General features: G+C 44.3%; 13 non-coding genes across 13 annotated transcripts; all 13 read right to left on the bottom strand.

Moving 5' to 3' along the window:
- Positions 1-175: 175 nt before the first annotated feature.
- On the bottom strand, positions 176-249 carry trnat-agu (transfer RNA threonine (anticodon AGU)). Its single transcript has one exon. It is a non-coding gene; the product is annotated as a tRNA-Thr (tRNA).
- Positions 250-350: 101 nt separating this feature from the next.
- On the bottom strand, positions 351-440 carry trnar-ucu (transfer RNA arginine (anticodon UCU)). Its single transcript is given in 2 exon segments — positions 351-386; positions 404-440. It is a non-coding gene; the product is annotated as a tRNA-Arg (tRNA).
- A 1,264-nt stretch (positions 441-1,704) lies between these two features.
- On the bottom strand, positions 1,705-1,778 carry trnat-ugu (transfer RNA threonine (anticodon UGU)). Its single transcript has one exon. It is a non-coding gene; the product is annotated as a tRNA-Thr (tRNA).
- Positions 1,779-2,005: 227 nt separating this feature from the next.
- On the bottom strand, positions 2,006-2,079 carry trnat-agu (transfer RNA threonine (anticodon AGU)). The gene has a single exon. It is a non-coding gene; the product is annotated as a tRNA-Thr (tRNA).
- A 1,455-nt stretch (positions 2,080-3,534) lies between these two features.
- Positions 3,535-3,608, bottom strand: trnat-ugu (transfer RNA threonine (anticodon UGU)). The gene has a single exon. It is a non-coding gene; the product is annotated as a tRNA-Thr (tRNA).
- A 227-nt stretch (positions 3,609-3,835) lies between these two features.
- trnat-agu (transfer RNA threonine (anticodon AGU)) lies at positions 3,836-3,909 on the bottom strand. Its single transcript has one exon. It is a non-coding gene; the product is annotated as a tRNA-Thr (tRNA).
- A 101-nt stretch (positions 3,910-4,010) lies between these two features.
- On the bottom strand, positions 4,011-4,100 carry trnar-ucu (transfer RNA arginine (anticodon UCU)). The gene is given in 2 exon segments: positions 4,011-4,046; positions 4,064-4,100. It is a non-coding gene; the product is annotated as a tRNA-Arg (tRNA).
- Positions 4,101-5,663: 1,563 nt separating this feature from the next.
- On the bottom strand, positions 5,664-5,737 carry trnat-agu (transfer RNA threonine (anticodon AGU)). The gene has a single exon. It is a non-coding gene; the product is annotated as a tRNA-Thr (tRNA).
- Positions 5,738-5,838: 101 nt separating this feature from the next.
- On the bottom strand, positions 5,839-5,928 carry trnar-ucu (transfer RNA arginine (anticodon UCU)). The gene is given in 2 exon segments: positions 5,839-5,874; positions 5,892-5,928. It is a non-coding gene; the product is annotated as a tRNA-Arg (tRNA).
- Positions 5,929-7,192: 1,264 nt separating this feature from the next.
- trnat-ugu (transfer RNA threonine (anticodon UGU)) lies at positions 7,193-7,266 on the bottom strand. Its single transcript has one exon. It is a non-coding gene; the product is annotated as a tRNA-Thr (tRNA).
- Positions 7,267-7,493: 227 nt separating this feature from the next.
- trnat-agu (transfer RNA threonine (anticodon AGU)) lies at positions 7,494-7,567 on the bottom strand. Its single transcript has one exon. It is a non-coding gene; the product is annotated as a tRNA-Thr (tRNA).
- Positions 7,568-9,022: 1,455 nt separating this feature from the next.
- trnat-ugu (transfer RNA threonine (anticodon UGU)) lies at positions 9,023-9,096 on the bottom strand. The gene has a single exon. It is a non-coding gene; the product is annotated as a tRNA-Thr (tRNA).
- A 2,157-nt stretch (positions 9,097-11,253) lies between these two features.
- Positions 11,254-11,343, bottom strand: trnar-ucu (transfer RNA arginine (anticodon UCU)). The gene is given in 2 exon segments: positions 11,254-11,289; positions 11,307-11,343. It is a non-coding gene; the product is annotated as a tRNA-Arg (tRNA).
- Positions 11,344-12,036: the final 693 nt, after the last annotated feature.

The following is a 12,036-nucleotide window of genomic DNA, read 5'->3' as shown; positions in this document are numbered from 1 at the left end:
CAGGGCATCCATGAATTGGATTGGTCCGTTAGAGTGAAAACTAGAAAGTTTTGCCCAAAGTACGGGCCTTTGGCTGAAAATGGACCGCTGCCGTGACAACTCTGAATTTTCAGGATGTACCATATCTCAACTGAGAAACAGCCAAACAAACAGACCCTAGTTGACCATGTGATTAAGGCTCCGCTGGGATTCGAACCCAGGATCTCCTGTTTACTAGACAGGCGCTTTAACCAACTAAGCCACGGCGCCAATCTCCAGCTGCAGATTGTGGAAGGGTGAGTCACAGTATGAACAGGCACAACAATGTGAGATGAAAAGCTTTCAGCAGGGTCTTGGTAGCTAAATACCTTCGACTCTGGTGGGACTCGAACCCACAACCTTTGAACCACGTCAACTCACAATCTAGAAGTCCAATGCGCTATCCATTGCGCCACAGAGTCTACAACAAACCCTTTGATGTGTTGCTCACAATTCTGGGGAAAGACAGATTCCAGTTATTATTAGCTTTTGTATTTTTCAGCCCAAGAGTTACAATTACTATTTTGACCTTCTGCTCTTTACATATGCAAATTAGCACAATTGTCAAATGGAAAGCAGTTTTAGGATACGAATTCAGGATCTCCAGATGAAAGGACAGGAGCTTTCACCAGCTAATGCTGTGCAACCTAATGTCACATGTCTTCAGATCTTTTGAAAGCAGGAACAAGACTGTCATGTTTTCTTTTTGGACCTCCTGCCTTTTATGTAGAACGGAGAAAACGGCAACTAAAAGGATGGAATCGCTGGGACTTGAACAATCTGTTTACAAGACATGATCACTGAACAGCTATGCTAGGGCATCCTGAAACTCCATTGCTATATTTTAATATAACCAAGAACAAGGAAGTCAAACCTCCTTGTGGACCTCCTTTCTCTAAAGTAGACCGAAGGACAGTCGTTGATAGGAAGGCACGGCTTGGAATTCAACAGTCTGTTGACAAGTCCGGCCCTTTGACCAGCTGATACTGTGCACCCTAACGACACATGGCTTCAGGTCTACTGAAAACGGGAACACGTCAATCGTATTTTCTGCCCGGACCTCCTGCCTTTTCCAGTAGATCGGAGAGCAGAGCCTCTGAATGGAAGGAAACGCTGGGATTCGAACAATTCGCTTACAAGACGTGGTCCTTGGACAGCTATGCCAGGGCATCCTAAAATTGCACGGCTTTCTTTTGATTAAGATGGGTAACGGAAAGTTCAATCTTTTTGATGCCCTTCATGAAGGCCAAAGACCACAACCACTGATAGAAGGCACCACAGGGATTTCATCACGGAAGCTCCTACTTACAAGACAGGTGCTTGGGCCATGGACACCCTTGAGGCTAAAGCCAGGCAAAAGACATGGCGCCCTAACAGGAAATGCTAAACAAATTAAGTCCTATCAGTGAAGGCTTTAGGGTAAAGGTTGTTCATAAATCAAATTGGTCCGTTTTCCAAAAATATCAGAAAGTTATGACAGCATTCTTAACAACCATGAATTATAAGAAGGTTGTATTTCATCCGATAAACAGACACAAAGACAGCCCCTAGCTGCCGTCAGACTGAGGTCAACGCTGGGATTTGAAAATCTATGTTTTGAGGGAGGATGAGTCACAGTGTGAAGAGATACAAAAATGTGACAAGAAAGCCACTGAGTGGAGGCCGAAGACGGCAAACATCGTTAGAAGGCACCACTGGGATTCGAACCCAGGATCTCCTGTTTACAAGACAGGCGCTTTGACCGGCTAAGCCATGGCGCCCCACAACAAAGTGCTTCTGGAGTTAAGTGCTATCAGTGAAGGCTTTATGCTCCAGGGCATCCATGAATTGGATTGGTCCGTTAGAGTGAAAACTAGAAAGTTTTGCCCAAAGTACGGGCCTTTGGCTGAAAATGGACCGCTGCCGTGACAACTCTGAATTTTCAGGATGTACCATATCTCAACTGAGAAACAGCCAAACAAACAGACCCTAGTTGACCACGTGATAAAGGCTCCGCTGGGATTTGAACCCAGGATCTCCTGTTTACTAGACAGGCGCTTTAACCAACTAAGCCACGGCGCCACTCTCCAGTTGCAGATTGTGGAAGGGTGAGTCACAGTATGAACAGGCACAACAATGTGAGATGAAAAGCTTTCAGCAGGGTCTTGGTAGCTAAAAGCCTTCTACTCTGGTGGGACTCGAACCCACAACCTTTGAATCACGTCAACTCACAATCTAGAAGTCCAATGCGCTATCCATTGCGCCACAGAGCCTACAACAAACCCTTTGATGTGTTGCTCACAATTCTGGGGAAAGACAGATTCCAGTTATTATTAGCTTTTGTATTTTTCAGCCCAAGAGTTACAATTACTATCTTGACCTTCTGCTCTTTACATATGCAAATTAGCACAATTGTCAAATGGAAAGCAGTTTTAGGATACGAATTCAGGATCTCCAGATGAAAGGACAGGAGCTTTCACCAGCTAATGCTGTGCAACCTAATGTCACATGTCTTCAGATCTTTTGAAAGCAGGAACAAGACTGTCATGTTTTCTTTTTGGACCTCCTGCCTTTTATGTAGAACGGAGACAACGGCAACTAAAAGGATAGAATCGCTGGGAGTTGAACAACCTGTTTACAAGACATGATCACTGAACAGCTATGCTAGGGCATCCTGAAACTCCAAGGCTATATTTAAATATAACCAAGAACAAGAAAGTCAAACCTCCTTGTGGACCTCCTTTCTCTAAAGTAGACCGAAGAACAGTCGTTGATAGGAAGGCACGGCTTGGAATTCAACAGTCTGTTGACAAGTCTGGCCCTTTGACCAGCTGATACTGTGCACCCTAACCACACATGGCTTCAGGTCTACTGAAAACGGGAACACGTCAATCGTATTTTCTGCCCGGACCTCCTGCCTTTTCCAGTAGATCGGAGAGCAGAGCCTCTGAATGGAAGGAAACGCTGGGATTCGAACAATTCGCTTACAAGACGTGGTCCTTGGACAGCTATGCCAGGGCATCCTAAAATTGCACGGCTTTCTTTTGATTTAGACAGGTAACAGAAAGTTCAATCTTTTTGATGCCCTTCATGAAGGCCAAAGACCACAACCACTGATAGAAGGCACCACAGGGATTTCATCACGGAAGCTCCTACTTACAAGACAGGTGCTTGGGCCATGGACACCCTTGAGACTAAAGCCAGGCAAAAGACATGGCGCCCTAACAGGAAATGCTAAACAAATTAAGTCCTATCAGTGAAGGCTTTAGGGTAAAGGTTGTTCATAAATCAAATTGGTCGGTTTTCCAAAAATATCCGAAAGTTATGACAGCATTCATAACAACCATGAATTATAAGAAGGTTGTATTTCATCCGATAAACAGACACAAAGACAGCCCCTAGCTGCCGTCAGACTGAGGTCAACGCTGGGATTTGAAAATCTATGTTTTGAGGGAGGATAAGTCACAGTGTGAAGAGATACAAAAATGTGACAAGAAAGCCACTGAGTGGAGGCCGAAAACGGCAAAAATCGTTAGAAGGCACCACTGGGATTCGAACCCAGGATCTCCTGTTTACAAGACAGGCGCTTTGACCGGCTAAGCCATGGCGCCCCACAACGAAGTGCTTCTGGAGTTAAGTGCTATCAGTGAAGGCTTTATGCTCCAGGGCATCCATGAATTGGATTGGTCCGTTAGAGTGAAAACTAGAAAGTTTTGCCCAAAGTACGGGCCTTTGGCTGAAAATGGACCGCTGCCGTGACAACTCTGAATTTTCAGGATGTACCATATCTCAACTGAGAAACAGCCAAACAAACAGACCCTAGTTGACCACGTGATTAAGGCTCCGCTGGGATTCGAACCCAGGATCTCCTGTTTACTAGACAGGCGCTTTAACCAACTAAGCCACGGCGCCACTCTCCAGCTGCAGATTGTGGAAGGGTGAGTCACAGTATGAACAGGCACAACAATGTGAGATGAAAAGCTTTCAGCAGGGTCTTGGTAGCTAAAAGCCTTCGACTCTGGTGGGACTCGAACCCACAACCTTTGAATCACTTTAACTCACAATCTAGAAGTCCAATGCGCTATCCATTGCGCCACAGAGCCTACAACAAACCCTTTGATGTGTTGCTCACAATTCTGGGGAAAGACAGATTCCAGTTATTATTAGCTTTTGTATTTTTCAGCCCAAGAGTTACAATTACTATCTTGACCTTCTGCTCTTTACATATGCAAATTAGCACAATTGTCAAATGGAAAGCAGTTTTAGGATACGAATTCAGGATCTCCAGATGAAAGGACAGGAGCTTTCACCAGCTAATGCTGTGCAACCTAATGTCACATGTCTTCAGATCTTTTAAAAGCAGGAAAAGACTGTCATGTTTTTTTTTGGACCTCCTGCCTTTTATGTAGAACGGAGAAAACGGCAACTAAAAGGATGGAATCGCTGGGACTTGAACAATCTGTTTACAAGACATGATCACTGAACAGCTATGCTAGGGCATCCTGAAACTCCATGGCTATATTTTAATATAACCAAGAACAAGAAAGTCAAACCTCCTTGTGGACCTCCTTTCTCTAAAGTAGACCGAAGGACAGTCGTTGATAGGAAGGCACGGCTTGGAATTCAACAGTCTGTTGACAAGTCCGGCCCTTTGACCAGCTGATACTGTGCACCCTAACGACACATGGCTTCAGGTCTAATGAAAACGGGAACACGTCAATCGTATTTTCTGCCCGGACCTCCTGCCTTTTCCAGTAGATCGGAGAGCAGAGCCTATGAATGGAAGGAAACGCTGGGATTCGAACAATTCGCTTACAAGACGTGGTCCTTGGACAGCTATGCCAGGGCATCCTAAAATTGCACGGCTTTCTTTTGATTAAGACAGGTAACGGAAAGTTCAATCTTTTTGATGCCCTTCATGAAGGCCAAAGACCACAACCACTGATAGAAGGCACCACAGGGATTTCATCACGGAAGCTCCTACTTACAAGACAGGTGCTTGGGCCATGGACACCCTTGAGACTAAAGCCAGGCAAAAGACATGGCGCCCTAACAGGAAATGCTAAACAAATTAAGTCCCATCACTGAAGGCTTTAGGCTAAAGGTTGTTCATAAATTAAATTGGTCCGTTTTCCAAAAATATCAGAAAGTTATGACAGCATTCATAACAACCATGAATTATAAGAAGGTTGTATTTCATCCGATAAACAGACACAAAGACAGCCCCTAGCTGCCGTCAGACTGAGGTCAACGCTGGGATTTGAAAATCTATGTTTTGAGGGAGGATGAGTCACAGTGTGAAGAGATACAAAAATGTGACAAGAAAGCCACTGAGTGGAGGCCGAAGACGGCAAACATCGTTAGAAGGCACCACTGGGATTCGAACCCAGGATCTTCTGTTTACAAGACAGGGGCTTTGACCGGCTAAGCCATGGCGCCCCACAACGAAGTGCTTCTGGAGTTAAGTGCTATCAGTGAAGGCTTTATGCTCCAGGGCATCCATGAATTGGATTGGTCCGTTAGAGTGAAAACTAGAAAGTTTTGCCCAAAGTACGGGCCTTTGGCTGAAAATGGACCGCTGCCGTGACAACTCTGAATTTTCAGGATGTACCATATCTCAACTGAGAAACAGCCAAACAAACAGACCCTAGTTGACCATGTGATTAAGGCTCCGCTGGGATTCGAACCCAGGATCTCCTGTTTACTAGACAGGCGCTTTAACCAACTAAGCCACGGCGCCACTCTCCAGCTGCAGATTGTGGAAGGGTGAGTCACAGTATGAACAGGCACAACAATGTGAGATGAAAAGCTTTCAGCAGGGTCTTGGTAGCTAAATGCCTTCGACTCTGGTGGGACTCGAACCCACAACCTTTGAATCACGTCAAGTCACAATCTAGAAGTCCAATGCGCTATCCATTGCGCCACAGAGCCTACAACAAACCCTTTGATGTGTTGCTCACAATTCTGGGGAAAGACAGATTCCAGTTATTATTAGCTTTTGTATTTTTCAGCCCAAGAGTTACAATTACTATTTTGACCTTCTGCTCTTTACATATGCAAATTAGCACAATTGTCAAATGGAAAGCAGTTTTAGGATACGAATTCAGGATCTCCAGATGAAAGGACAGGAGCTTTCACCAGCTAATGCTGTGCAACCTAATGTCACATGTCTTCAGATCTTTTGAAAGCAGGAACAAGACTGTCATGTTTTCTTTTTGGACCTCCTGCCTTTTATGTAGAACGGAGAAAACGGCAACTAAAAGGATGGAATCGCTGGGACTTGAACAATCTGTTTACAAGACATGATCACTGAACAGCTATGCTAGGGCATCCTGAAACTCCATGGCTATATTTTAATATAACCAAGAACAAGAAAGTCAAACGTCCTTGTGGACCTCCTCTCTCTAAAGTAGACCGAAGAACAGTCGTTGATAGGAAGGCACGGCTTGGAATTCAACAGTCTGTTGACAAGTCCGGCCCTTTGACCAGCTGATACTGTGCACCCTAACGACACATGGCTTCAGGTCTACTGAAAACGGGAACACGTCAATCGTATTTTCTGCCCGGACCTCCTGCCTTTTCCAGTAGATCGGAGAGCAGAGCCTCTGAATGGAAGGAAACGCTGGGATTCGAACAATTCGCTTACAAGACGTGGTCCTTGGACAGCTATGCCAGGGCATCCTAAAATTGCACGGCTTTCTTTTGATTAAGACAGGTAACGGAAAGTTCAATCTTTTTGATGCCCTTCATGAAGGCCAAAGACCACAACCACTGATAGAAGGCACCACAGGGATTTCATCACGGAAGCTTCTACTTACAAGACAGGTGCTTGGGCCATGGACACCCTTGAGACTAAAGCCAGGCAAAAGACATGGCGCCCTAACAGGAAATGCTAAACAAATTAAGTCCCATCACTGAAGGCTTTAGGGTAAAGGTTGTTCATAAATTAAATTGGTCCGTTTTCCAAAAATATCAGAAAGTTATGACAGCATTCATAACAACCATGAATTATAAGAAGGTTGTATTTCATCCGATAAACAGACACAAAGACAGCCCCTAGCTGCCGTCAGACTGAGGTCAACGCTGGGATTTGAAAATCTATGTTTTGAGGGAGGATGAGTCACAGTGTGAAGAGATACAAAAATGTGACAAGAAAGCCACTGAGTGGAGGCCGAAGACGGCAAACATCGTTAGAAGGCACCACTGGGATTCGAACCCAGGATCTCCTGTTTACAAGACAGGCGCTTTGACCGGCTAAGCCATGGCGCCCCACAACGAAGTGCTTCTGGAGTTAAGTGCTATCAGTGAAGGCTTTATGCTCCAGGGCATCCATGAATTGGATTGGTCCGTTAGAGTGAAAACTAGAAAGTTTTGCCCAAAGTACGGGCCTTTGGCTGAAAATGGACCGCTGCCGTGACAACTCTGAATTTTCAGGATGTACCATATCTCAACTGAGAAACAGCCAAACAAACAGACCCTAGTTGACCACGTGATAAAGGCTCCGCTGGGATTCGAACCCAGGATCTCCTGTTTACTAGACAGGCGCTTTTACCAACTAAGCCACGGCACCACTCTCCAGCTACAGATTGCGGAAAGGGTGAGTCACAGTATGAACAGGCACAACAATGTGAGATGAAACGCTTTCAGCAGGGTCTTGGTAGCTAAAAGCCTTCTACTCTGGTGGGACTCGAACCCACAACCTTTGAATCACGTCAACTCACAATCTAGAAGTCCAATGCGCTATCCATTGCGCCACAGAGCCTACAACAAACCGTTTGATGTGTTGCTCACAATTCTGGGGAAAGACAGATTCCAGTTATTATTAGCTTTTGTATTTTTCAGCCCAAGAGTTACAATTACTATCTTGACCTTCTGCTCTTTACATATGCAAATTAGCACAATTGTCAAATGGAAAGCAGTTTTAGGATATGAATTCAGGATCTCCAGATGAAAGGACAGGAGCTTTCACCAGCTAATGCTGTGCAACCTAATGTCACATGTCTTCAGATCTTTTGAAAGCAGGAACAAGACTGTCATGTTTTCTTTTTGGACCTCCTGCCTTTTATGTAGAACGGAGAAAACGGCAACTAAAAGGATGGAATCGCTGGGAGTTGAACAACCTGTTTACAAGACATGATCACTGAACAGCTATGCTAGGGCATCCTGAAACTCCAAGGCTATATTTAAATATAACCAAGAACAAGAAAGTCAAACCTCCTTGTGGACCTCCTTTCTCTAAAGTAGACCGAAGAACAGTCGTTGATAGGAAGGCACGCCTTGGAATTCAACAGTCTGTTGACAAGTTTGGCCCTTTGACCAGCTGATACTGTGCACCCTAACCACACATGGCTTCAGGTCTACTGAAAACGGGAACACGTCAATCGTATTTTCTGCCCGGACCTCCTGCCTTTTCCAGTAGATCGGAGAGCAGAGCCTCTGAATGGAAGGAAACGCTGGGATTCGAACAATTCGCTTACAAGACGTGGTCCTTGGACAGCTATGCCAGGGCATCCTAAAATTGCACGGCTTTCTTTTGATTTAGACAGGTAACAGAAAGTTCAATCTTTTTGATGCCCTTCATGAAGGCCAAAGACCACAACCACTGATAGAAGGCACCACAGGGATTTCATCACGGAAGCTCCTACTTACAAGACAGGTGCTTGGGCCATGGACACCCTTGAGACTAAAGCCAGGCAAAAGACATGGCGCCCTAACAGGAAATGCTAAACAAATTAAGTCCTATCAGTGAAGGCTTTAGGGTAAAGGTTGTTCATAAATCAAATTGGTCCGTTTTCCAAAAATATCCGAAAGTTATGACAGCATTCATAACAACCATGAATTATAAGAAGGTTGTATTTCATCCGATAAACAGACACAAAGACAGCCCCTAGCTGCCGTCAGACTGAGGTCAACGCTGGGATTTGAAAATCTATGTTTTGAGGGAGGATAAGTCACGTGTGAAGAGATACAAAAATGTGACAAGAAAGCCACTGAGTGGAGGCTGAAGACGGCAAACATCGTTAGAAGGCACCACTGGGATTCGAACCCAGGATCTCCTGTTTACAAGACAGGCGCTTTGACCGGCTAAGCCATAGCGCCCCACAACGAAGTGCTTCTGGAGTTAAGTGCTATCAGTGAAGGCTTTATGCTCCAGGGCATCCATGAATTGGATTGGTCCGTTAGAGTGAAAACTAGAAAGTTTTGCCCAAAGTACGGGCCTTTGGCTGAAAATGGACCGCTGCCGTGACAACTCTGAATTTTCAGGGCCTTTGGCTGAAAATGGACCGCTGCCGTGACAACTCTGAATTTTCAGGATGTACCATATCTCAAGTAAGAAACAGCCAAACAAAAAGACCCTAGTTGACCACGTGATAAAGGACCCGCTTGGATTCGAACCCAGGATCTCCTGTTTACTAGACAGGCGCTATAACCAACTAAGCCACGGTGCCACTCTCCAGCTGCAGATTGTGGAAGGGTGAGTCAGAGTATTGTAGCAAATGGCTCGGAGTCAGATTGAGGCCATTTGGCGTCTGGATCGTAAACAGCCCTAAAATTGTGACTTTAGATAACCCTGTGTCCTGATAACACAATCACCCAGATATCTACCACCTATCAAGGCTGTAAAGTGGGCAACAATTAAAACAAATGCCGTCGTAAAAGGACGTTCAAAGGAATTCCATCAGAGCCGTTCAAACGAATATCGCCAGAGACACAACAGGGGGCACAGACTGTATGTCTGTGATGAAACCACATTTAAAGAGCCCAATGAGCTGTTTAAATGTATATATATATATGTTATATCCCTTTACTGCATGATCATGTATGTGTGATGTAACTGTGTGTTAACACTTTAGTTAGATTTTGTTCACTGTAGCATGGTTCATATCTTAGGTATGAAATTATTATTCAACGAGATCTTAAACCCATGTCTTGTCTAGTATCAAAGTAATCTACTCTTTATTTCCCAATCATTTCTATGTATCATATTACCATAAGCCGCATCAATGTCATTTAGTATCGATTTGAAGAGTTATGGAAACAAAGTTTTATCATTATGCAATTACGCAAATGTGATGTCTGAAAGAACAAAGGCTTGTTTCCCCGCGCGACCGAACACTTCACACATTGGTCGTACACCCAAAATGGGCTGGGCGTGTGAAAGGTCAAAACGGCCTATCGCCCAAGCCATCATTGCTCATTGATCATCGCTCAATAGCTCAATTCGAACGATTCGCTCAGTATCTCGGTCAGTGGCTTAGTTCACTCATGAGCGCCCAGTCGCCCGGTTACTCAGGTAACCCGTCAGCGCAGTTTGGAAACTCGCTGAGACTCACCCAGAGTCCCTCGGATTCATCATCTTTTCTCTGAGCCCTGTCTCTTCAGGACAGTCTTTCCTGGCTTTGCGCTAGAGTTCGGAAAACCCCGCGGACCAATCCGCCCTACGAAACAACTTAACGGACTTCCATCTTAAACGAACACACCTGGATTCTCTCTCTCTCTCCTTGCTCGCACCGCGAGCATAAGAAACTTTGCACCGCGTCACAAAGAGCCAAACGCAAGTATAAACTCGTTTTACTCGCTGATGTTCAAGCTTTACCCCTTATGAATATTAAGGCGATCCTTAGAGATTATCCGATGGTTTGTGCAGATGTTAAGCTATAGTGCTTTGCCAATCTTTTACTCTCTCTCTCTCTAGCTTTTTCAATCTTTTCTTTCTCATCTATGTTTTATGTTATTGTATGTGTGTATGTTTAGTTAGTCGTTATGTGTACTTCATTTTATAGTTAATAAACCGATTTGCATTTTCACAATTGAATTGTTTCTGTGTTCAATGCTCATGAAATTAAAGTCACTATTTCTGCCTTTTGATCCAGCTACACGCTGCGAGTAGCACTGTATATCAGTGAGAAGGTTAATTTTAAAGGCCATGAAATTAACATTTCTTAGACGTTAATATACGATTATGGATATATGTCTTCGGTGGACGAACATATTAATTAATTGTTATTATTAATTCTGCTACGCCAGGTAAAACCTGATAAACTTGTATAATTAATTACAGTTAATTATACATAATATTCCCTTTTGAGCTAAAATCTAAGATTCCCTTGGGAATCCCCGTAGTGTTTCGGTCGGAGGTTCATAGTGTTTCAAATAACGTTATTTCCCTCCTCCCGCATAAATTCGCTACATATGAACAGGCACAACAATGTGAGATGAAAAGCTTTCAGCAGGGTCTTGGTAGCTAAAAGCCTTCGACTCTGGTGGGACTTGAACCCACAACCTTTGAATCACGTCAACTCACAATCTAGAAGTCCAATGCGCTATCCATTGCGCCACAGAGCCTACAAAAAAACCCTTTGATGTGTTGCTCACAATTCTGGGGAAAGACAGATTATTAGCTTTTGTATTTTTCAGCCCAAGAGTTACAATTACTATCTTGACCTTCTGCTCTTTACATATGCAAATTAGCACAATTGTCAAATGGAAAGCAGTTTTAGGATACGAATTCAGGATCTCCAGATGAAAGGACAGGAGCTTTCACCAGCTAATGCTGTGCAACCTAATGTCACATGTCTTCAGATCTTTTGAAAGCAGGAACAAGACTGTCATGTTTTCTTTTTGGACCTCCAGCCTTTTATGTAGAACGGAGAAAACGGCAACTAAAAGGATGGAATCGCTGGGACTTGAACAACCTGTTTACAAGACATGATCACTGAACAGCTATGCTAGGGCATCCTGAAACTCCATGGCTATATTTTAATATAACCAAGAACAAGAAAGTCAAACCTCCTTGTGGACCTCCTTTCTCTAAAGTAGACCAAAGAACAGTCGTTGATAGGAAGGCACGGCTTGGAATTCAACAGTCTGTTGACAAGTCCGGCCCTTTGACCAGCTGATACTGTGCACCCTAACCACACATGGCTTCAGGTCTACTGAAAACGGGAACACGTCAATCGTATTTTCTGCCCGGACATCCTGCCTTTTCCAGTAGATCGGAGAGCAGAGCCTCTGAATGGAAGGAAACGCTGGGATTCG

This window comes from Misgurnus anguillicaudatus, chromosome 9 (assembly GCF_027580225.2).
Source record: "Misgurnus anguillicaudatus chromosome 9, ASM2758022v2, whole genome shotgun sequence".
Lineage (NCBI taxonomy): Eukaryota > Metazoa > Chordata > Actinopteri > Cypriniformes > Cobitidae > Misgurnus > Misgurnus anguillicaudatus.
Note: the sequence above shows the minus strand (reverse complement) of the source record. Positions and strands in the feature narration are given on the sequence as shown.